Source organism: Mus pahari, chromosome 8, assembly GCF_900095145.1.
Source record: "Mus pahari chromosome 8, PAHARI_EIJ_v1.1, whole genome shotgun sequence".
Lineage (NCBI taxonomy): Eukaryota > Metazoa > Chordata > Mammalia > Rodentia > Muridae > Mus > Mus pahari.
The window spans coordinates 37,099,816-37,126,328 of NC_034597.1; the positions used below are offsets into that span (position 1 = coordinate 37,099,816).

General features: G+C 40.3%; 1 long non-coding RNA gene across 2 annotated transcripts in view; it reads right to left on the reverse strand.

The window, feature by feature from the left end:
• Positions 1 to 3,039: 3,039 nt before the first annotated feature.
• The window catches only part of LOC115064562, a 30,822-nt gene continuing 7,348 nt past the window's right edge, over positions 3,040 to 26,513 (reverse strand). Inside the window, exons 2-7 of one of the 2 annotated variants that reach the window (XR_003844404.1) lie at positions 10,111 to 10,154; positions 8,577 to 8,616; positions 7,972 to 8,129; positions 5,506 to 5,664; positions 3,512 to 3,715; positions 3,040 to 3,269 (exon numbers count right to left, since the gene is read on the reverse strand). This is a non-coding gene — a long non-coding RNA (uncharacterized LOC115064562). Of the gene's footprint in view, positions 3,716 to 5,505; positions 5,665 to 7,971; positions 8,130 to 8,576; positions 8,617 to 10,110; positions 10,155 to 26,513 lie in introns of both variants that reach the window. The other variant, XR_003844403.1, reaches the window with a different exon arrangement.

Below are 26,513 nucleotides of genomic sequence, written 5' to 3' on the forward strand. Positions count from 1 at the left end.
AGCCTACTCTGGCTCTCTCCATCTTTCTATTTAGAGCTTCAAAGCACAATTTGCTTCTCCAATCACTCAGCAGCATCTCCTCTTAATGTCTGCGCTGTTCACTTCTGCCATCCTCTCCACCGAGCTCAGATTTCCCCAACTATCTAAAATGCTCTCATCCTCCGGGTGCCCTCACCACCTCTCAGAGTTGTCCTAATCTTATTCAAGGTCACTGGTCTGAGTGACTTTATGATCAAGCACCCCAGGACTTTCCTACCCTTGTCCCTTTGTTTTCCTGACACTTGTCTTTATCTTTCTTCCTATTTCACTAACTGCTTCATGGATATTTCTCAGTTCTCTCTTTCTCTCTTTCTCTATCCCTCTGTGTTTCCATTTCTCTCTCAGTGTCTGTCTCTCTGTCTCTGTCTCTCTCCCTCTCCCTCAATCTGATGCATCCTGTACATTTCTATCCTTATTTCTTCTTTTATTTCCACATGGTACAAGATAAAATCTGCCAAATATGTCAGCTAATACTGTATACTACTTTCCTGTCCTTGGCCACATCTCTCAGTTGTTGGTGAGCTTTTATTTTATCCTGCAGTTGATCTCTTTCACTCTAAACTGAACAGCATTGTCCTTACTTACAGATAAAGGTTTGGAGGTTAAGCAATTTTTCCAGTGTTACAAATCTGATGCATGATATGGACAGGATGAAAATCTCTATCAGTTTCAGGGGTTTCCCCACTCTGACCAGACTAATCTGAAAATAGGGAATACTGATTACAAAAATTAAAAATAATTTCAAAGTATGTGCAATTGGGAGTATTTTCACTTTCTAGAAATTTTCCCTCTTCCCAATTCTTCAATTGATAATTACTTTCTTGGGTCCTCATTTTTGAAAGACCTATAGTTAGAAACATCAACTGTAGAAACTGCTTAGGGGGTGGCTAGAGAAAACCAGCTTTAGGGTGAAGTATGCCCTGGCTTTATAAACCTTGTCTCCTGTGTGTCCTCCTCTATATGAAGGCATCCGTCCTGACATCTCGCTGTCAGAGACCTCAAAAGTCCTCCTTCTTTACCAAGTCTTCTCACCAAGCTGAAAAGGAGGCCATGTTTCAGCTTCTTCCCCAAACTAGGAGCATCTCACGCAGAGATTCATCTAAGTGTTCACAGTTTACACTGGGAAATAGAGCACTTGACTGATACCTTATTGTTCACTTGCTGCATTGCTCATCTGCTAAGAAGTTGTCTTGGGCGACTCTGTGCCTCTTAGACCAATGGTTCTCAACCTATGGGTCTTGATCCTTTTGGGGGTTGCATATCAGATTTTTTACAATAAAATTAATAACTAGCAAAATTGCAGTTATGAAGTGGCAAGGAAATACATTTATGGTTGGGGGGGGTCACAACACCATGAGGTCTCACGCAGCATTAGGAAGGTGGAAAGCCACTGTCCGAAGCTCCCCCCATCTAACGCACTTCTCGATGACTACAGCATTTCAATTGCAAGGCTGCCATCTTCAAGAGAAACTGTTTCCCTCCCCCAGATTCAAAGTGGAGAAGTACAGAGTGGAGACAGTGCGTGTAGGTGTAGCAGGGTGAAGCAGGGCTATCCTATGCTCTGTATCTGACTCGGGGAAAGTCTCCCTAAACCTTCACTCTTTAGAGGGTCACATTCTATAGGCTCCATGACGAGCATCTCAAGCCACAAGAAGGCTTCCTCAATATCCATATTATTCAGAATAAGGAACCCCACTGGTTGAAGACTCACTAAACTGAATCTCAAATAATTCTAACTTGGAAGCCTACAAAAGCCAGCTGACACACAGTAATCACGCACAGATTTGCAGATTTGGGGATGTGGCATTTTAATATATGTATACAGTGTATGGTGATCAGATAAAGGATGCTCCTGTGTGTACCATCTCAGGCATACTATTTCTTTGTGCAAATACTCAACTGATTGCCATCAGTCATAATTTTCCCAATGTTATAGAACATTTGAGATTATTTCTATCCAATTACATCTCTGTACCTACTTTACATCCTCTGAGGACAGTGTGTGTGTGTGTGTGTGTGTGTGTGTGTGTGTGTGTGTGTGTGTTCTCTCTCTCTCTCTCTCTCTCTCTCTCTCTCTCCCTCCCTCCCTCCTTCAGGTCACACATATGTCCACAGTACACAGTACAGTGTGGAGGACCTCAGTAGATGTTGAAACCCTATATCATATAAGACAGAATCCCTTTGCTGTTTCCCAGCCTCAGGGTTCTCCTGTGCCCACCCAGCTCCTTGCTATAGAAGCACTGGAATAACAGGTGAATGCTACTAATCTCAGCTTCTCCTTTGGGTCTGGGAGGTTTGAAATCAGGTCCTCTCACTATAACAAGGTCTTTACCCACAAAGCCATCTGCCCAGCCATGGTAGTTGACTTTAAAAAAAAAGTCATCATTTATTTTGTTGTTGTCCTTGGGTATTGTCAATTATACATGTTCTGTGACCCATTAGCAAGACTTTCCATATCTGTTCTACATACATTCTAAAACTCCGTGTGTTCCTACTTCTAATAAATTAGCATCTAAATGATATACAAATTGGAAATTAAAAGTCCTGTCTCCCACACTCAGATGAAAAGCATGAACTAGCGGTAAAGGCAATCCTCTCTAGAATGCTAGACGGAGCAGCTAGGAGGACAGCTTAAGTGGTGGCAAAGGCTCGCTGCTTCCTGAATGTCCCCAGATTCAAGACATAAGTTCATGTGAGACTAGGCGCATTCAAGCTGGTATGGACACAGCCACAAAATACGAGTTCAAATAAAGATGACCTTGTTAGATGTGAATTCAAAAAATTTTTTCATTGCATATTAGATACAATGTTAAACATTTATATGAGACTAAGCCAGTGGATTAAATGTTATGAGAAAACGGCCTCCCATCTTGTACTTAGACGACCCTACATCAGGTATCCTCAGTGAGTCTGGCTGCAGACAGGGAGGGTGAGAAGGTTTGCATGAACAGACAACTGGATAGAGGCTGGCCCAGGAAAAATTATGACAACACATTTATTTTTTTATTTCTTTTTCTTTTTCCCAAAGCAAGGTCACAAGTGTGTCCTGTGTTAAGAAAGATTGGGACACGCTGGTCTGAGGACAAGAACTAATTCACTCTAGCTCATTTTGTTCTATTCCCGGAACAGCAAGTGCTTACTGGAGATTATTCATCGACGAATCGGAAGTGCCGTAGGGCTGTTTACTGCTGCATCTTTCTGATTTGTTACATAACACAAGAGGATGAAATCTGGAAAACACAGAAGGCCAAACGGTCACATGATAACATCATGTGAGATACATACAGAACCCTTTGCAAGAGTGTCTCATGCCTGTTGTGAAAAGGCTATTTTTCCCAGCTCCCAGGTTTCCTTTGGTTGAAAAATTGCAATGTATAGTCAGAGTTTGAGCGGTTGCCAACTAAAATTCTTGCATCAGACTCCATGGCTGTCTGTCCCACCAAGACAAATAAGACGGGCCCCAACCCCTCACTTGAGTGCATTGTTCACGGTGCTGAGCCGTGATTTTCCATATCTGACGGTCTTTGTGTTCACCCCAGGAGGAAGGGTGAGCCTGGTTTATTGAGTTCTTATTTCTCACAAAGCGGTAACATCTGGAGGGCTGAGCAGTTTGTTGGCAGGTCCAATCTGAAGGAATTCGACCGTGGTTCCGATTGGCTCTTATCAGTAGGTGTCACTAAAGACAGTTTCAGAGACAGAAAAATAAATAGGCCAATTAAGTGATGCCAAGAACAGACTATTTTACAGTCATTTCTACTCTTTTTATTGTTCTTCCAACTGTAGAAGTTTCAAGATTGTAATTATTCCCTGCTCCCCCCCCCCCGCTGCAAATGAACATTTTTCCATTTTCCAAATGCCTCCAAGAGAGGGACATTTAATTAATATATTTATTTTGTGGTGCTTGATGTAGTGGGTTAGCAAAATGAAAACAGATGAAGGCTATTAATTCTAACACTTTATTTCGGTGAAGCTACAGCCAGCTGCTCTTCTGCAAACAGACTGATGGAGGCTCTGCCAGCTCCCTTCTCTGCAGCATGAAGTGCTGCATATTTGTAGAGAACAAGACCAACCACTCATGCATCCCACCTTGGCCATGCCTTTGTGTCCTTGGAAGTTACAGATATAGGAAATGTTTTGGGGAATATTAAAAGAGAGCAAGTTCCCTTGATATACCCAGTTACTCTCAGCCCCGGTGGTCTCCCGGCTTGTTCTTATCTTATGGAGACTCTCGGGTCTGAAGTGCCTGAAAGGTCTCCACCCAGCTCACTAAGTTCCTACTGGCAGGTTGCTATGACGTCAGCCCCATGCTTCAAAACCCCTATGCCTTTGTGGTGAACAGCTGGCAAATCCATGATTTCTCTCTTGAACTGAGTCAAATGACAGCATGAAGGAAAATGCCACACAAACTTAGTTCAGAAACAATGGTAACTCAATTGTGGGGTGCAACAACTAGAATCCTAATCATGTAAGCCACATTAAATCTAAATCCTCCAGTGGGAATCTTGGTCGATTTGCCATATAAGCCAGGAGACACTAGTAGCTATATCTTGCCCTTTCATTATCCCCATCCAAAAAGCCCCTAACTCTCTCCTGCTTCCTCTCTTCCTCCATCCAACCTGGAAGTCCTACCTACTCGCCCCATGATTGGTCCCCTTTATTCATTCGGGGGAAGATTCACAAGAAGTCACCTGAGTGACTCAGTCCTCTTTCTGACAGCCCCTCCTGGGAAAGCGGAATTAACATCAAAATACAGATAACACCAGGGCCATCCACAACAAGGAACTCTAGTGAGAGGCCACGTATTTCTGAGGTCAGCAGAGGTGACTCCCAGGCCACCATGCTCACTGGTGACTGGCACCTTCCTCCTGCATAGATAAAAGTCTAAGAGGGAAATTCAAGTTCATTTCTAAATCCAACCAACTGCAAACAACTTCTGGGAGTTACCTGAGAAAAATAAGTCAGGAGCTGGTCAAATAGATGGATTTTATTTATGAAATGAACTTCAAATAAGACCAGGCCTGGATCTCAGTGCCAGTACATTGCTGACCTGGAGGGGTACCCAGGTAATGTTGGCAAAATAAATTAAGCAGCCATCAGTTAATGTGTTTTGTTTAACTATGAATCTTTTCCTTAAGGGTCTTTCTTACACGTGTTCTGTAGCCCCCACTCGCTGTGTAGGGAAGGATGAATTTGCTGCATTTAGGTGGGTGCTGTGTTGTTTGGGTATTGAAATGAATGCACTGGAGTGAGTGCTTACATGTTCCTCTGGTTTCAGGAACATTCCACACATCTGTATGTAGATTCTAAGGTTCGAGGACAAACCTCAATGCTTTTTAATCCAAAATACTTACAATTACAAAGATAAAGATTAGCAATAACCAGTATCAAGAGCAGCAGTGGACCAGTGCATACTTATCCCATCATTTTTCTTAATCCCACAATGGCCATGTAATAGCTGTGACTTACGTTCCCCTCTTATATGAGGAAATGTGGATCTAGCCTTGCTATTTGTTGGCAGTGATACGGCTGCTACAGCATTGTAGAGTCAGGTTGGAGGACAGTCTACCTGGATCTGAGCCTGCTCTCTTAATGGCTTCTTCAGCCTCCAAATCAGTAGCAGCAAGCCTGAATTATGACAAAAAGAGTGTGTTAGGAAGAAAATAAAATAAGGAGTTAAAAAAAAATGGAGGGCGAAATCTACACTGCTGGAATGCTGGTGTCCAATCTGTGCTCGGCACCAAAGCTATCCATAGTTTCCACAGCTGGGAAATATTTATATCCACAGCACTGCCATCCATTCTCTGGACACAACAGGGAATGACTAGTGGCCCTAATTTTCATTATGAACAGTCTTCCCAGGTTTTGTAATTTCAGACTTGAAAGTCAAAGGAACATGATGTCATTTTCATTTATTGAGCAAAATTACTAAATTGTGCAGGTTATAAATCCAAATTCCCATGTTCTCCAAGAAAAAAAAAAACATGTTCTGTGAATTGACAGTTGCATATCACAACTCAGAGTCCACTGGCCCTAAGATGCTCCATATCTGTGGTCCTCCAGCATAGTGTCTAAAACAAGAAATTTAGAAGCCGATGCTGCCCTTCCATGTAAGACTGGAAACATATAAATCCAAAGGAACACAGTGACAGCTAAAAACTGACAAAGGTGTTACTTAATACCTTTTCATAACCGTGGTATGAACAAACTACTAAATACTTTCTTAAAGATTTATTGCATGTGTATGAATATTTTGGCTGAATGCATTTATGTCTACCACTTGCATACCTGGTCCTCCAGGAAATCAGAAGAGGACATCAGATCCCCTGGGACTGGAGGTATGGGTGGCTGTGAGCCATCACATGTGTGCTAGGAATCCAACACTGGTCCTGTTCAAGAGTAACAAGCACTCTAAAGTTCTGAGCCATCTCTCTAGCCCCCTAAAACACTCTTTAGAAAGATTGTTTCTGGGATCATCTTGTCCTCCTACATTCCACAACACACCTAGAATAAGCATTCTAGCACATTTCAAAACACAAAACACATTGTTCATGAATTACTCTAGATGGAAAATATCATGGTGGGGTTATATTTGAAATGGACTCAGAAACCTGGCTTGGAAGGTGCCATTGGCATACTTTTGAGGGTCACCCTGATGGCAAGTGGGAAAGGAGCACTCAGTGTGGAATGACCGTAGTTTGTCTAGATTATTGATATGATCTACCCAGATCACCAAAAGACACAAGAGCACTCTATAAGGGTATACTTTGTGGGCCATAAAGAAACAATGTAGATCAAACTTTACTAAAACCCTCAATGCTTACTAATACATTCACAGAATCCATATATACAAAATCCACATCTACCTGATATGAACAGGGCACTTGGTCCACAAAGACAGTAAGAGCTAATGCTTTTGTTTAAGGCAATAGGCTTATAATGCCAGTAAAGAGAAAACTGTATCATGAAGAATCTGTCTTTAAAAGATTTGTCACTTTTAAAAGATTTGTCCACTTGACAAATCAATAAAGGATTTTTGGAAGAGGTAATTTTTGAGATGGGTCATGAAGAACATGTCAAATAAACCTTTGAAAAGTAGATGAAAGGGACCATGATGTTGACAGATCAAAACAAAAACAAAAACAATGTCAAGTCATCCAGACCTGAATGCAAATCTAGATTTCATCTTGTATGAACTCCGTGTCTTTCAAGAATCTCTTTTGACTATTCAGTGATGGCTGTATGAAAGGGAATAGCAAAATAAACATCCAGTTTCAGATGTAGTCAACTTGAAAACATCTACAATACCCTCACCTGGGGAACAGGGCTCTGAGCATATTGGTGAAAGTTTCTATCTTGGGTAGATTAAGATGAGAATCCCACCCTGTGTGTGTACCATACTAGGAACTAGAGGGGATGTACAGAAAAATGAAGAAGCAGGTTGAGGACTGGACTTCATCTCTCTATGATTCCCTAGAGTAGATGCAGTGTGACTAGCAACCTCAGCTCCTGCCACCGACCCTCTTAACCATAATAGAATGTATCCTTAAAAGGTCAAAATGAACCCACCCTTCCTTCCTTCCTCCCTCCCTCCCATCACTTTTGTCAGGCGTTCTACCACTTCGATGAGAAAGGTAACTAATATAGGGTGACATAAAAGAATAAGGAGATGGCAAATGAGTGCATGAAAGACACACCACTTCATAGTCTTTAGGGAAATGTTAATTAAAGCCATGGCAAAATATCAGTATATTAGTCCGACTTGAAAACCAAAGAGTGACAGTTACCAAGTGGTCAGATTATGACTTCCATGACTGGATGGGGGTGCAGTAATTCCAGGAAACAGCTTGACAGTTCCTTCAAGACCCATGGATTTGTCTTGTAAAACCTAATGATTGTTTTCTGGGGATTTGTTGTGAAGAAATAGATACTTACCTTCACACAAAAACTTGTACACAAATGTTCATTGAGAACAAACACTGATGCCTTCCAACAGAAACTGGTCAGACAAATTGTGGTTCATCTACACTGAGCCATAAGGAAGAATACATGCTAGTCCATGAACAGTTTTGGTGGATATTCAGAGAATTATCCTGAGGAAAAAGAAAAAGTCAGTGTTCAAAAGTTATATTCCAGAAAATCCCATGTATACAAGATCTGTTGTTTCCTTTTTTATTTCTTTGTATGTGATGTGATGTGATATGATGTGATGTGATGTATGTGTGTGTGTGTAATGAGTTTGTATACATGTTACATTCACATGCATGTGCAAGTGTCCAAATCCATGCACATGTATGCAGAAGCCAGAAGATCACACTGGCTTTCTTCGTCTGTCGCTTTCCACTTTGTTCCTTTGGACAAGGTCTCTTAGTGAGCCAGAATCTCACTGTTTGGGGAAGGCTGGCTAGCCAGAGAGCATCTACCCATCTCTATTCCCTTCCATCCTGAGATTTTAAGCCCATGCAACCATGCCCAGCATTTTACATAGGTGCTGGGGGTTCAATCTCAGGTCTTCACATTTGCACAGCAAACATACTTACTCAGTGAGCCATCTCCCTGGTCTTCCACTTAAACAGCATTCTTGAAAGAACAAAATCATAGATTAATAGTTGACAATGACCATGGAGAGAACTGGACACACAGCTGTGTGTGAAGGACAAATGATGACATCTTGCATTGATGGAACTGTCCTGGGTATTGACTGTGGAAGTGCCAAGATCCTAGTTGGGATGCTGTACAATAATTTTCACTATATTTTCATTGGTGAGCCCTCTCAGCACTGTATCTTACTATTATCTGTGAATCTATAGTAATTATTCAGAATAAGATTTTTTTAAAATCTAGCAATTATCCTCTTGTATTTAATAAGATTCCACAAGGAATCACTACCTGTTAATGGGCTATTTGGAATAGATGAATGAAAAAGGAGAAAGGCGAGACAGTTGGGAAGAGAAAAAAGTATTAAAATGCAAAATAATACTAGCCCATTATAGGGAACAGTGTGGGAGAAATGGAGGCATGGAGTATAGTTGGGGAGTTCCAGTATGAAGTGAAATAGGACATCTTTGATAGCAGAGAGGAAACTGTTCCCTTCTCAATAAACCACATGAACTTAATTCAGTGTGAATCCCTTGAGAATTTCTCTTGCCATAAAGTCCCTGGAGTGTCCAAGATAAAACAATGGCTCATGGGGGCACAATTTCACAAATTCCAAGCTTAAGATGCAATCTCCCTATCTCTCCAGCCTGTGTATGTTCTAGAAACCTGATGTGTATGATGTGAATTGGGTTGCTTACATTTCTTTTGGGGTTCAGGTGTTTGCAGAACCTAAATATCCTGGTTCTCAGGGAATGAAGAGCATTGCATTTCCTTTCCTGAGTCAGATTTCCAAGAACCCAATAGGAAGCTGTTCACAATAAGTAAGAAGTTGGATTTGAAGCACAGGGCTGGAGGAATCTAAGTATCTTCCATTGAGGGACAACTAAATACAAGACTCCTCATGAGCTCCGACATGAGACTTTCCAAACAGTTGAGCTATAGGAAAGTCTGGACCAGAGAACCATCTCTGTGTTCGTAAACACAGAATTGATGGTTCTGAGAGATACATAAACATCATCATGGATCCTGGAGGGAGCCACTGTTCCTGCTCAAACCTCAGAAGAAACGGGAAACAAACTGGGATTGGCTCAATGTAGACACTGGAGATTAGTCCTAGGCCAAGTTGAACCCATGTCTAAGCTTTGCCTAGCAAAGCACACTAGGAACCATCACAGCCTCTTGATAGAACCAGAGGTGCCCAACCTCACACCATAGAACATCAACACAAGCCCCTCTACGGTGAACAAATCAGTTTTGCAAAAAAAGTCAAAGAAAGATCCATGTGGTAAATTGTCTTCATTCTGGGGGTTCACACTGGACAGGTGTTTGAAGACTGTACAGACCTAACGGAACATCCAGTGAGCAGTCACCAAGACATGTCACCCCGTGTATACTGTAATCCCTCACTACTATGCTGGAATTGTAGCATCAAACCAAGTCATGACACCAGCTCCCCAGAACAGCAATGATACTCACTTCCAGACCTGCTGTGGAATGACCTCATCTTCTCTACTGCTGACCTGTGAGGCATAAAATGAGCAAGTGTGCTTTAAAAACAAACAAACAAACAAAAACAAACAAACAAACAAACAAAAACCCTGTGTTTAGGTCTTATGTCTGCCACAAAGGTCACTTTGGGAAACATTGGGAGGACAAGCCTGTGAGGTTGGGTAAACCTCCTGTAAAGGAGACTCCATTGGGGTCTCAGTACCCTCACATATCAGTGCTCTCGTGTGTGCTGTTGGGCCCAATCACACACCCGTTTTCATATGAAAACCTGAAGGTATCATGGATGCAGAGAAAGCATCTGGATGTCCCCCAAGTTACGGCAAGTCTTCTGCTCACATCCTGGTCTGTCTTGATCTCTGACCTGCCAGGGTTTCCCTCGGCCATGTGTGCTCACTCACCTTGATGTGCGCCAAAAGAGCACGGTGCCAGAGTACTGACTTTCCACTTTAGGCAACTGTAACTCAGCTTTGCCCACCACTACCCTTAACATATGGAAGTCATTCATTCATTTTCTTTGCCATCATTAGGATAGGAATCCTGGAATATGCTACATGTAACCCCATCATAGATTTCCCTTAACTAATTACAGAATATCTAACCAGTTTCCTTTAAAGTAAAACTTGCTGGTTAATACAGAGCGGCATTGCTTCTAATAAGCTGTGCATGTTACGCTGGAATTTAAACTGTACTGTTGTGTATGGCAAAGGGCTGAAAGTTTAGAGTTACTCCCCTTGGCAAACATTTTTTTTAAGGACAGCTTAAATAAGCAGTACAGAAACCAGATGTCATTTGGTAAGAGTATCTGAATGACCAAAAATTTGCTGTCTGGGTATTTTTTTCCCTTTATAAAAACAAGAAAAATTCTTTGGATTTATATCATATTTAGCAGCTGTGAAACAGAGCAAACATCTGTTTGTACCTATGGGGAGCTGACCCGTGGGGCCCTCAGCTCCTAATCACCAACGCTCACATGCGCACTTTATTGTTTTCTTTGCCGTTGCCTTCTGCACTTCAAAGTTTTCATTTGCTCATGTTCCATTGGCAGAGACAAGGAACTAATCCATTCATTATAAGACCAGATGATTAGGATTTTTGACACATGATCACAGCATTCTCTCCACCCAGCCTGTGCCCAGAAAACATAGTCACATTCGCCTCTAACTTCATTTTGGAGTATCTACACTTAATCAAAATAATGCGGGATTTACAAACCTCCAGCAAGATTGTAGTAGCGTGTATACGGGAGCACACAAGACTCACACTCGCCATTTGTAGGATATGGTCTCTAAAAGGACATCCCTAAAATAATTTGTCCCTTTTATTTAGATGAGAACAAATTTTATACCAGCCCTTATTTGGAAGTTTTTCTATTAGAACTTCATTACAGTTTTTTTAAAGAGCAATAATAATGATTATTTTTAAAAGTTACCATTTTAAAGTACCATTTTTAAAAGTACAGTAAACACTGTGACAGGCCCTGTCTTGGAGATTGCTCACCAGAAGTTTCGTTAGAACACCCAGGGAATATCAGTTTCTAAAGGCCAACATTTTTCCTGCACTTTATAAAAATAGGGAAAGTATGCTGAATTAGAATTGAAGCCTGCCAGGTCAAATCAGCAGCTTTATTTATACATTCTTTTATATATGTGTGTGGAAAAAAAAAAAAAACAAAAAAAAAACAGTTTGCCAAATAAAGCATTCCTATTGCAAAAAAAAAAAAAAAAAGCAAGAATCAAACTCATCTTAAAAACTAACAAAACCTAATTTTAAAAAGGCATTATTATGATGATTTTCATTGCAAAGAAGACGTGGTCTATGTATCAGTTACTTATAATAATGACCATTGATTCTTGATTGATTAATGGAGGCCTCCAGTTGCCCCCATTCCAGTGGCATTATCTACACTACATGTAACTAGCATGGCACTTTAGAGCAAACACAAGGTCATAGTCCAGCTGTATTCTGACCAGGAAGATGTCTATTTTGTCAATGTCTTTTTGTCAACAGGATGGGGCAGGAGGCCTTCAGACTCAGCCAATTAGAGTTGCGGGAACATCCAGGAAGTTGAAGGCAACTGATAAGGTATAAACTATGTGTACACCAACCTCCTCTCCATCCTGCTGAGCTCAAAGCACTCCTGTCATCAGATGGCAAGCCAAACAAACACAGGGTCTTGGATTTGCCTCATCTTCGTAAGCAGTCTGGGGTAGGATACGTATTCTGAATACAGGATCCACAAACAAGGCTAATCCCAAAACACCAATAGAGGTTCTGGGGGTTCCATGGTCAGTAGAATTAAAGAATTTACATATAGTATAAACTATATATAATAATTTACATTATATAATATAGTTTATTTATATTTTTATTTTATAAATATATAATTTACTTTCTATTTATAATGTAATTTAGTTTAATAATATATTTATGATATAATTCATATTATGTATATTATTATATATGAATTTTTAAATTCTCTTTGGTTACTCTATTTATACACCTGTACCTGTACTGTTAATGATTAATAAAAAGGGGAGGCTACATGAGTGAACCGACATATTCACATAAATAAGTACAATAGAGCAGTGAAAGGAAATCAATTTGATCTATGCTAAAATCTCATGAATACAATGTTGAGTTTATATATTATATAATATATTATATGTATATTTATATTATATAAACATAGTATATAAATTATATAGTATATAAATATATAAAATAAACTATATAACATTAGAAATTGAAGGTTCTGTATACTATTATACTATTTCAATAAATTATCATTATTATTATTGTTTATTATTATTATTATTTAAAACCAGTAGGGAAATTTTAATATACAAGTATAGCTAGGCCTATAATTTCATCTGCTAGAGAGGTTCAGGCAGGGCTGGAGGTTCAAGGCCAGGCGAGGCTATAGCAAATGTTCTAGGCCAGCCTAAACTACAGGGTATGGTCCAGGCTGGCCTGGGAAAGCTAGAATGACTTCATTTCAAAATGAAGCAAAAGAGGACAGGGATGTAGCTCAGTTAAGCACTGCCAGGTCCTGTGGGCAGTTTCCAGAAGCACATACTCACAAAGAATGATAAGATCATCCTAATTAACTAAGATCAAAGCTTAATTATGCTTAAGAAGAAAGCTGTTACTGCAAATCTAATCAATCAGATGGACTTTTCAATGTGGTTCACCCATCTCTCAGAGGCAGCATAATTCTGAATGTGCACAGATGTTTATATATTTATTGATATCTTTTCCATACAGTTACTATACTGATTTTTATCTCTTTAACTTTCATAGAAATGTCATCTAATGCTCAAGGTATTCATTTATGAATTTGGAGGGAGCTCAGTGCTGTATTTATGAGATTTTAATACACACAGATCAAATGGATTTTTCTATTGTATTTATTTATATGAATATATCAGATAATTCATCCAATCTATCTTTTTTATTAATTATTAATAGTACTGAAACAGGTGCATAAATAGACGAATAACCAAGAGAACAGAACAAAGGAATGAGAAGGGGTAGTACTTATGGATATGAATGTGTATGGAGAGAGAGAGAGATGAGTGTGTGGAGTGTGTGTGTACACACTGAAAGACAGAGGGCGTGTGTGTGTGTGTGTGTGTGTGTGTGTGTGTGTGCACATACACATTGAAAGAGAGGGTGAGAGAGAATGTGTGTGTTTGTGTGTGTGTGTGTGTGTGTATACATTGAAAGAGAGGGAGTATGTCTGTGTGTGTACTTACACATTGAAAGAGAGAGGGTGAGTGTGTTGTGTGTACATTGAAAGAGGGGGGAATGTATGTGTGTGTATGTGTATACATTGAAAGAGAGGGGGAGAGAGTGTGTGTGTATATGCATCAAGAGAGTATGTGTTGATAGATAAATATATGATAGACTATATATATATGTTTATATAGAGTACATGTGTGCATATGTACATTATTTATATATATATAGATGTGTATATGCATATATAAATACATATATACATATACATATATATACATATCTACACACACACACCAAGAGACTATATATAGATTGTAGAGAAACAGATGAGCTAGAGAACAAAACAGGACAGATAACCAATCTAAGTCTCCTGGGCTGCCTAGTCTAGCCTCAATAGGAGAGGATGAACCTCCTCTTACTGTAATCTGATATGCCAAGGCTGGCTGAAATCCAAGGGAAGCCTCCCTTTTTCTGAAGAGAAACAGGAGGAGTAGATGGGGTGGAGAGAAGAGAAGGTGGTGGAGGGAGGACTAGGAAGAAAGGAGTGGGGAGCAGAAGCTACAGTTGTGATGTAAAGTAAAAATTAATTAACTAATTTTAAGAAGTGGTGTGTTTAAAGAGTTTTGTATGTACTCAGTAGCTTATTTTAATAATGAAAATAAATTTTCTACATAGTAATAACATCCAAAGATATTGTTATCATATTGGCCAAAAATATTAAAACTGTACTTACATTTAAAATACATATTTTGTGTAATTATTTCTTAACCTATGAGAATATATCAAAGATCTTATTTTTTTTAAGGTTAATGAAAATGCAAGTGATCATATTTTTTTTTCACAGAACTAACCAAATCCTTGCAAGATGAATCAGGAAAAAAGAAATTAATCATAAATAAACGGTACTAGGAATGAAAATGAGGCATATCTGTAGCTACTATGGAGAAATAATAACAAGAAAAATGAATAACTTTATGCCAATAAACATTTAAAAATTCAGCAAAATGAATAAATTACTTCTCCTAGCATCCCAAGAACAGGTTATGATAATCATATTCAAATGGAAAAAACAGGAAATTCTCCTCAACTTACATCTATACCCAGGGCATCCGAAGAGGTAAAGACAACACAAAAAAAGAGGAATGCCACTGGATAATTATGCAAACACGTAAATTATATGTAGCTATCAAATGAATATTAATGACAACTGTAATATTTTATGACTGAGTGGGTCTTATGCCAGGTTTGCAAAGTCGCTTCATATTAGAAAATCTCTAACTTAACCTCATGAATGGTTTGAGAGGGAAATGATCAGTCAATAGATGCAGAAAATCCATGATAGATGTTTATAATTCAGAAAGCAGGAGTCAGGTAAAATACTTTTAAATTGAAGAAAATATTGACTATGTATAATACATTCACACATTCATATTCATCCATAAGTATTAAATATTGTATATAAATTTATATAGACAGAAAATTACGCACTCAGTGGTAGGGTAATTAAAATTTCAAAGCCAGATTGGCATGATGGCATGAGCCTAGACCCCCGGCACTTGGGACAGAAGGACAGGGAGTCTGAGGCCAGCCAGGGCTCAAAATCCAGATTCAAAATGAAACAAAAGAAAAATGTCAAAACCGGTATAAGCACACATGTTCTCATCGAAACGAGTGGCTCAAGTCACCAGGTCCAGTGTGACTCTCCTCTTTGAGGTTCTGCTTGAAATGTCACAGTCACCCACTGAAAAACTTACAGAGTACAGGACAAGCAATGAGAATGAGAAGGGCTAAGAAACAAACAAACAAAAATATTGGTAGATGAAGATTATCTTCTGAAACACTCTAAAGAATGTTCATATGACCCATGAACATTAAGGTTAGCAAATTTTCTAGACACAAAATCAAACTTGATTGCACTCTTTTACACCAGAAAGAATTGAAGGCAAAATGTATGTTACATTATGAGTGTAATTTTACAAAACTTTGTTTTTATGATGCATATTAAATGCTATTTAGACCAAAAAGTAAAACAGAAAATTCAAAAGCATTGAATAATAATTTTTAAGAATCTATTAGAATAAAGTCATGGGATACATTACAAAATACATAAATATATTATACATATTATACCAATTAAGAGATATAACATGTTCATGCATGCATTTAAAGATTTAATAATGAAAACTAGGCTTATTTTCCCAGTTGACTTTGAGAACTAATATTATTTCAATTAATACCTCATAAAATGTGTATAGAATTTATCAAGATAATTTTCTAATATGCAGAGTACAAAGGGCCAAGAATTACCAAAATACTGCTTCAAAAACCATATGAAGATGTCATTATGAAACCTATTACTTTTGATTAATATTTACTAACAAACTAGAATACTAACAAATAAAAAAGTTGTTCTTTCCCCTAACAGAAATAAGAGAAAATTATATTTCACCTACCATATAACAAGGATAATTATAAAACTACTATTTTTCAAAAAAAAAAAAAAAAAACTTACAATTTGAGCTAGCAAGATGGCTTCGAGTGTAAAGGCGCTTACCACCAAGCCAGTACCGAAGTGTGAACACTGTCATTCATATGGTAGAAGGAGAGTACTCACTCCCAAACATTTTTCTCTTACCTCTGTGTCTGCACTCATGAGTGTACACACACAAACACACACACACTAAATTAATCTAAAATGTTAAGATATTCTAACTTTTTCATTTTTGTAAACTTTACTATTAAAAAATGTGCAAATAAATAAAAAACATCACACAATAATTAACCAGACTGAATGCCTATACAGCTTAAGTAATCCAAATATGGTTAGAATTGGTGTTTGAAATAGAAGCTGTAAGAATCACATTAAATTTTACAATTTTACATTATAATATTAAAATATTACATTGTAATATTAAATGTGTGATGGTACACCTTTACATTGTAATGTTAAAATATTACATTGTAATATTCAACTAATACACTGTTAAAGAAGACACAAGAAGGCCAACAGGGCAGATTAGAGAATCCAGACAGAAGCATAATTACACAAAGAACACTGCTTTCTGAAGGAGCAGGCATGGAGAGAAACAGGGAGCAAGGGATGACAGCTCTGCATCCTAGCTGAACCCTAAATGATCCATCAAATAAAACAAAATGACATCAGCGTAGTTTCTGCTCACCTTCTGGGGTCTGATCAAACACACATCTCCTCAGAGAGGCCTTTTCTAGGGCTCGGTCCTGCCCCAGAACAGCCTCATCTGGTCCTACACTCTGATTTAAATTCCTAGCATTCATCAGTCACTGAAGTTCAAAATACCTCTCTCTCCAGACCTCTGGTTGGAATGTAAGTTCCATGAAGATAAGGTTTGAGACATTTTAATTTCATTTGTCTGCTTTCTTCACAATTTCCCAAGTACATATTGGGCAGTTAATAAATATTCTTACCTTAAAAAAAAATGAGATTAAGTTTTACATGAGCCAATTGGCAAATGAAAACATACAGGCGTATTGGCAAGGATGTAGAGGAAGGAGAATTTTTATATAGCTAAAACACATCACTCAGCCTAAGTTGCTGTTACCTAGAGAGTTAAATGTATACACCATAGAATCCAGAAATTCCATTTGTAAATAATCACGGAAAAGTGAAAGGGAAGTGGCTGGAGAGATGGCTCAGCAGTCGAAAGCACTGGCTGTTCTTTCAGAGGACCTCAGTTTGCTTCCCAGCACCTACATGGTGGCTCACAACACTGTAAGTCTAACTCCAGAGGATCTGGAACCCACTTCTAGCCTCTGAGAGCTCCCACCTGCACCTGGGGCACAGAAATCCATGCAGGGACACATGTATACCCATACATTAAACACACACACACACACAGAGACACAGACATACACTCACATACACACACACAGTATTTAAAAGAGGGAGCTCAGTGCAAGAAGATTTTGCGTTTGGGTTTGGCTGAAACCGCATAGTGAGATTGTGTCTCAGAAAGAGGGTGCAGGAAGAGGGCAGTAGATAGAGCCTGGTTTCTATCCCAAGAACACATGTAAAAAAATAGCCAGCAATACATCACATATATGAAATGTCATAGTAAAACCCATTATACATAGTTAATATATATTAATAAAATGAGAATCCACAAGGTAAACAATTACTTACTCCTCTGACAGGAGCAAGTGCTTGGTTGACCTATGGTCTTGTCAATTCTTTTCCACTTCAGCCTGCTTTCCATTGTATAAGGTCTCGCTCTACTCCCAGTTTGGATTTTCCTTGTGCATTTTTTTCATATGCACACTAGACGCTTGAACATACAGTTCCTTTCGGTCTCTGTGAGGGCTTTAACCCGGGACTCTTGCTGATACCAGGAGTCTGGGTAGGCTCATACCTCTTACATCAACTGCGCAGTTCTACATGTGACCTAGCACAAGCGCANTTCTACATGTGACCTAGCACATGCGCAGTTCTACACGNGACCTAGCACATGCGCAGTTCTATACGTGACCTAGCACATGCGCAGTTCTACATGTGACCTAGCACATGCGCAGTTCTACACGTGACCTAGCACATGCGCAGTTCTACACGTGACCTAGCACATGCGCAGTTCTACACGTGACCTAGCACATCTTCCTGTGTGTTTCAAAATGTTCCTGGATGGTGTAAAGTCCTCAACCTGAAATAAACATTCTGTGAGCAGTTGTTTTAATGTATGATCCTGGGAGTAAGGAGAAGAGTTATACTTAGTTAGCAAGGAGATTTTTTTTAAAAAAATTCTGGGAAAGAATCAGAAGTTTAAGGTTTAAGGATATCCTATCCTACATAGTGAGTTCAAGGCCAGCCTGAGTTACTTAAGTCCATGTCTCAAAATAAATAAATAAATAAATAATGCTGGGCTCTTATGACTCAGGACTGTGTGTGTGTGTGAAAGAGAGACAGAGAGAGACAGAGAGAGACAGAGAAAGACAGAGAGAAGCAGAGAGAGAAGAAAAGAAGAGGGGGTGGGGGTGGGATCTGTTTATCCCTTTCGTGTTTTTACTGGTCTGTTTCCCTACCGAATTTCCTGTCATTGGATTGGAGGAGGCCATCTTAATTCTCTTCATGTGCCATTTGTTGGATATACTTTCTCACAAACACACTTTTGTAGAGTTGTTTTTAAAGCTGGGCATGTCACACTGCTTATAATCCCAGCCCCGGGGAGACAGAGACAGAAGACAGCCTGGGTTCCTTAGCAAGTCCCAGGCCAGGAAGAGACTGCCTTCAAAAACTAACATCCCCAAAGAATGGTACCTGAGAAAAACACTGACTCCACGCGTGTAAGAACGCACACGACCTGCACACACACAAACACACGCAAACATACCTACACACACATGCACGTATACAGTGCACCCACACATGCGTGCGCACACACACACACACACACACACACACGTGTGTGCATGCGCGCACACACACACAGATTATGAAAAAAAAAAAACATAGAGCACAGTTGTTAAAAGAGAATATTACACAGCAATGAAAACAATGATTGTATTTATATACATAAAAATTAATTTCCCAGACATAAAATGGACATAAAAGTAGTTCATAGAAGACTGGATATTTTATACAAATTTCAACAGTATTAAAAACTAAATATTATATCTGAAAGGTATTTAGATAGATTAAAATCATAAGAGAAAGAAAAATAACAGATACAAAATTCAGTCTATGGTTGTCTTTGGGGTGGAGAGGGTGGCATTAAGGAAAAACAACTGGAATTTTTCAGAATAATGCTATTGTATTACTTCTTAGCAGGTGTATTAGTTTATACTCACTCTATCTCTCTAACACACAGACACACACATCATTTTACCTGAAAATTATTTTGCAACATATTATATGGTACCTAGAACCATGCAAGTGGTATCAACTAGAGCAGTCACGTTGCATGAGTTTTTATGCTTCTTGTCCACACTTAAGTTAGTGCTTGAATTCACAAATATTTCAATTCTCCTAGGATTGCATAATTGAAATTTTGACCTAACTTCTCTAAATTCCTCTGTCATTTCAAACCAGCTCAAACAAAAGGACTTTTGAGTTATGCATGGTGAGCTCCACCAGCAAGAGCATTGGCCAGCCTGAAACAGGAAGTGGAAATAAGTCCTAATGTCTGTCTGTTTATCTCCCTCCCTCTTCCTCTCCCCTGCCTTTCCCTCTCCCTCTCTCTTTTCTCCTGAGCTCCCCCTGCAATCCCATTCCCACTGTAGACCTGCACTTCTTGGACCTAGCTTCAAACAATGATTCATTGCCTCCAAACCCCAGAGTGATTCAAGTTTCTAACGAGAGAATCTGATTGCCACCTTGAGCTGGGTATCCATACCAGAGCCAGTTGTCTGACAACACAAGCCCAGGCCCGTAGCCCAAATGTGACATCTTTGAGCACTGTGGTTCTAGATAACACTGAAGTGAAGGAAGTCATAGTGGCCAATGAGGGCAGCTATATTAACTTGCCTTGTTTACATGGTGATCATCAATGGCATTCAGTCTTCTAAGTGTTCCTGCCATCAGTCTCAAAGGCAATTATAAAATCCATCTGCCATACCAATTACTTTGAAAAAGACACATAGTGTTATTGAAGATATTTTCACAATTAACTTCTGATAAATATATAGGGACATTAGGTCCCATAACACGGGGGGAAGAAAATGCTGTCCTTTCTTCCCCACTCAACTCATATTTTAAATTAAATCTTCTGCATGAAAGTATATCAATATCTGTAGTGCTCAGCCTGGTGTTGACCATGTCAAGCGAACCAGGAGCTTTAATATCAGAACAGATAAAGAACGTTTTGGTCAGTGCCAGCACTGTTAACCAGAAGTGTGGGAAGAGTGTGGAAGGTTAGCCTACAGCTTCTGCAGCCATGCTCCACGCACTGCCACCAATCAGAGCATGGTCTCTGCATGCAGAAAGCAGGGAGAGAAACTAGAGAAACTACCAGCATGGATTCCCCACAAACATTCAACTCCCCCTTGCCCCGCTCTGTTCCTTCTCCTTCTTCCCTCCCTCCTTCCTCCCTTCCCTCCCTCCCTCCCTCCCTCCTTCCTTCCTTCTCTCCTTCCCTTCCTCCCTCCCTCCCTCCTCCTTCCCCCTCCCTCATTTCCTGCTTAATTGCTTGGGGTTTTTTGTTTGTTTGTTTTCTTTTTTCTTTAAGCTTACTCTCTTACATGACCAGAGAGTGCTCTACAGTGTTTTTGCTATAAACATGCAGGTAGCAGATACCATGTCTACACGCTGTTTTTATTTACACATCTAGGTAATATATTATCTAGTACATTCACCTCACTTCCTGAATAGATGACAGTTTCTTCTACAGCCCATTATAACTTATTTTTATAGCAAACAGTGCAGCAGAAAAGATCCCTGTGAGCACTTCTCTTTCCATGGGAACTTATGTGTAGACAAAAGTTCCCTTCTGATGCGTACACATTAGTGCTATTGTGTTTCTCAAATGCTACATAGCTTCCCCCACAGAACTGAATGAAGGCCCAAATGCCTATAATTAGATACATAGATGTCTTAGAACTATATGGGCTTTGGGGAAGCATGGAAAGACATAATCAATTGTTAATAAGGATCACGGAGAGAAACTGCTTAAAAGAGGGGTGAAGAAGTGATTGTTTACAGAAAAAGCAAGATTCAGCAAGTTTGTGACTCCAGTGTGCATATATATCCCTGAAAAGTTAGTGTGAGCCCCCTTCTGAGCAGGACAGGAACTCTTCTACAGGATGTGGGACCGAGGGCACCAAAGAGCCTCCACCATTCTCAAGTTAAGTGGAGTCACTGCCTTCTCACAGGACATTCCTTAGGCTCCCTGTCACTTGAGTTATTTAACTATGTTCAGAAAGTTGCTCACAGGTTAGCTGGGTACTTTGGAATTCTTCAATGTCATCCTGTGATGTCATTGCCATGGTAACAGGAGGTCATACATTCCAGATGTCTGTGACTTGTCACTTGACCCCTTTGTGCTGTCTTTTGTTGTTTTTTAATTGTAACCTAATCAGATTTATCAACATCTTCTTTGAAATGTTGAGATTCTGTTGTCCTTGCATCAAGATGCTGTTGTGTATTTTCCTCAAAATATTTAGGCCACTACAAGCCAGGCTGCGGCTGGGTGGGCACCTGCTTGGGATTGATTTGATTTGCTTTATTGAGCCTTCGGAGTCATGGCTCTGATTCTGTCCGTTTGCGTGTGTGTGTATGTGTGTGTGTGTGTGTGTGTGACCAATTACAACATTTCTGAGACTGTTCCTCCTTTCTCCACTCACGTGATGGCACTGCCGCCATAGGCTAGTCTCTGAACCCTGTGATGGGGGCCAAGGGAAGATACTCGGTTTTGAGGACAGGCGTGGCTCTGCTTAATATGGTGGGAGAAGTCAGCCCCTCACAGACAGAACCACGGTCCAATCTCCCATCAGATGTATCAGATGTACCCCGAACTCAGTCCTCTGGAGCTGGGAGTGTGGGGCAGGTCAGAAGCAGCCTTCACTTTTGAAGCAGGCAGGATTAGAAGTTCCTATTTCCTGGCACCAGGAATCAGGTGGAAAGAAACATTTCTAGCTGCTGATAAAATGCTTACTGACCACTTAAATCTTCGCTGCTGGAAGATGCCCTTCCGTTTGCCCACTGGGTAGACACTCCAGATGGACTCAGCAACCCGGCACAGGGGGAAGCTTCTGAAAGACTCGGAATTCAGCAACACCAAGCCTGTGAGTCGGAACTTGCGTGTTAGTCAGACACACAAGCTAGTTCTGCTCAAGTTCCATTTTGAGCAGCTTCCTCTAATAACTCCCAGACAGGCCAAGGCACCTGGCCCTCTGCCACCCTCCCACTCATCCAGTGCCCGATGCCTCCAGACCTCGTCTGTCATATATAAAAGCCAGACAGTTGTCACTATGAAACATTTAAGACATGCTGTCAGGCTTAACACACAAAAGCCAAAGTAAACTTATTTTTGTTCATATCAATTACATATTGAAATGAAAGTCTAGAGATAAGGGATTAAATAAAATCCTACTAAAAAATAGCTTTGCCTGCTTCAGGTTTTTTTTTTTTTTTGCTACTAGAATTTAAAACCCTATACACAGTTTGTATTTGTGACTTGGATTGTATTTTCATTGGCCTGTTCTCTATTGACCCTGACCCCTGCCTCCCCACCTGACACTGAATAACCCAGGCATCCATCACCAAGAAAGGCAGCTTCCTGGTCTACAGCAATCATCCCTGATAAGACCATTCGGTGACAAGCCTTCCATTCTGGCCAGCTCTGTCAGGTTGCTATCAATCTAATGAAAGGAAATTGTTTTGTTTTCTTTTCGTTTTCTTTTCTTTCTTTTTTTTTTTAAATCCAAGATTAGATCTTCTTTTGGTTTACAAAAGGGCTATAAATAGAAGAAAGGGTATTGGTGATCAAATTCTAGTTGTGTCTTTAACGTTCAATGCTCTCTAAGACTTTGGCCTCAACTTGCATCTATCTGTACTGTCTGTCCGGGCCACAACTCGCATCTCTAATGTCTGCCTTGGTAGTTCCTTACCTAAAACTGGGAAGTTCAAACTAAAGATCCTTAAGATACTAGAAAACCCAGTATTTACTCTCAGTTACATTTGTGTAGACTCACTGTCACTCTGGTTGGGTCATAAGCATCTCATAGGCAAGTGATTAATTTTATGATTCCAGCAGTGACTGGACACAATATCTCAGCAAGCACATTGACCATGACTTCCATCCCAAAGGATGAAGCACTTGTTCATGAAGATCTGAGCTTTGGGGAAGATAAAAAGATGAGCTCAAAAAACAAACAAACAAAAAAAAAAACCCCAAAAACCTAACTTAACTCCCCAAACTGTTGTCCTTTGAGAAAAAGATGCTTTCTTTTACTTATTTGTATGTGTGCATTTGCTTTTAAAGTGGACCATCTGACTGCTACCTGAGAAACTTCGGTTAAACATTTCTTTATGCAAAACAAAGAATGTTGAGAAGTTAAATATTGTACCTCAGAGACTAAAGTTGAGGGGGGTTTTGTTTTGTTTTGCTTTGCTTTGCTTTCTCTACTATGACCATTTAAAGGAGAAGGCAAAGTGTCAATGTTCAAAAGATTTCCAGTTCTAAAAAAAATCCTACAACCTGTGAAAGAATAAGGATACATCTTCAATGATTAGTTAGATCAACACCCATGGCTTACACATCGTCTGTGAGAGCTGAATGAGCTCACAGTCTTGGGAGGAGAGCATGAAGACAGTGAGGGAGCAGCCCCTTCTCAACCAACTACAGCCTTGCTGGCTGGAGGAAGCCGAAGTAAACTGAAGAAGACTTTGTGATTATCCATTAAAAACTCAACACTAGCTAAGCTCCTAGTATATGCATTCTGCCCAGGAAGTCCTAGTACAGGCCCTCTCCACACATGTTCAAAGTGAGGTCCAATTAGAACCCCTAGGAGGTTCAAATGGTTATGGAATTGTTGGAAGAAGGAGGAAGGCTGGAGAGAGAACCAGTGGGTACTTGGCAACCAAGGCTACACATCACCTGAACTGAGAAAGAGGAAGGTAAAAACCAGAGAAAAGAGCATCTGAAATCTGCCTGGAGTCCCCAGATGCACAAGTGACTTTGAGGTCACACTCTATACTAGCTTATTCTGGCCCCTCCAGATCCCTCACTGGAGGGGAGCTCCAGAGGCGCCAGAGGGTGTGCACTAATGTGACTCTTGCACACATGGGTTTCCAAAGCACTCATTCACTAAACACCAAATGACTGGGCTCTTACTGACCTGCAGCCCAGGCTTGTCTCCAGAGCTCTGTGGCAAGCTATTTATTGTTCTTCCTCACTAAGACTAAGTTTCCCCACCTGTCAAGTGGAAATGTAAACGCCATCTACCTATATTCTTGTTTGATGGCCAAAGAATAATCTACATATGTAGTATGCACCCAGCTAATACAAAACAAAACAAACAAACAAGAGTCAAGCAATGGGCTCTTGAAGAACTCACTAATCGGAACAAATAAAAGCAAAGTGATGATACGTCAGAGAGGGAACCTCTAAGAACACAAGCCAAAGGCCAGGCCTCTGCAGTTGTGTTTCTAACTACCATCGCCCTTGCTGACCACTGTCCACAGGGCAGGCTTCATTAACATTCACTCAAAAGACCTTAGGAAGTGAAATGCAGCTGAATGTTGGTGAACTTAAGCTTAACTTAATCTTGAGTGATGTGACTTAGCCAGCATATCATTGCCATATCCACCAGGGAACAAGCTGTATTGCTGTGAAGTGGTCTGAATCAGCCAGCGAGGCACCCACTAGGCTTCCACTGCACAGAGATGAGCCATGGCAGCACCAAGAAATCTCTGGAGTGAAGCCACACTTTCAGACCAAAGGGGTCACCAGGAATCAGGGGTAAGGAATGAGAGGTCTACATCCTGCTGTAGACCTTTCTTATTGCCCAGCTGGTGTTAGTAAGCAGGAGAGAAGAGAATAGCAAGCATATATTACACACACACACACACACACACACACACACACATTTCTGAAAGTGGGGAAATCGGCATAGCACTGTCTCAGGCTGCAGTCATGATTTTCTGTTAATATTAAGTGAAAGTGTTCCATAGTGCTCTTGACCAAGATGGGTAAGGTTCAAACTCCACTAACACAGAAACCAGGGCTCTGAAAGGGCTAGTCCACCTAAGGAGGCTGCAATGAACACAGCATGGCTTCTCCTGGCTAGCAACCAGCCCCTTTTCCTTGCCAGTACCCAGATTTCCATGTAAACAGTACTCTGTGCCTCCCCTCACCTAAGTCCTGAAAGGCTGGATTTCATTTGCATATTTGAAGTACACAAAGGTGCCAGGCTTCTGCAGTTAGCAGATTCCACACCTCCAGTGAGAGGTGAGAGTCACTGGCTCAGGGATGACAAGTGATCATTCTGATCAAGAGCTGAAGAGTCTGAGTGATTGAACAAAGGAAAGGAGGGGGAGGGAAGGAGGGAGGGAGGGAAGGATCAGTCTGCTGGGATTGAATTTGCCAGGGAAGAGCTACATTAGACAGAGCCCACTTGGTGAAGAAAGTTAGAATTGTTACTTGTCGTCGTCTGGATCCTTCAACAGTCAAAGGCCCACTCCTAGGCTTGGCCTGTGAACAAGTCAAAGATTCTTCTTTTCACCCATATAAATTAAGACATTTGCTACTCAAGAGAAAAATCCTGCCTAAGTAAGAGATACAAGCAGATCAAAGACCACAGATCCTGCTACCAACTCACACCTACAGCAAACAAGTTTGGGGACTGTAAGTAACAGGAGATTTGGGTGAGAGAAGGAAGATGGCTCCTGTTACATTTTGTCTAAGCTCCGCCCCACAGTTACCTGGCAATGGCCAGGTATGCCTAACTCACAATAAAAAGGGCTGTTTGTCCCCTACTCTCTCTCTCTTGCTCTTGCCTTCTTGTTCCTGCTCTGTTGTCTTGCCCCTTTCCCCCCTTCCCTTCTCCCCCCCTCCACTTGCTCATGCCCAGTCTCTTCTCTTCTCTTCTCTTCTCTTCTCTTCTCTTCTCTTCTCTTCTCTTCTCTTCTCTTCTCTTCTCTTCTCCTCTCCTCTCCTCTCCTCTCC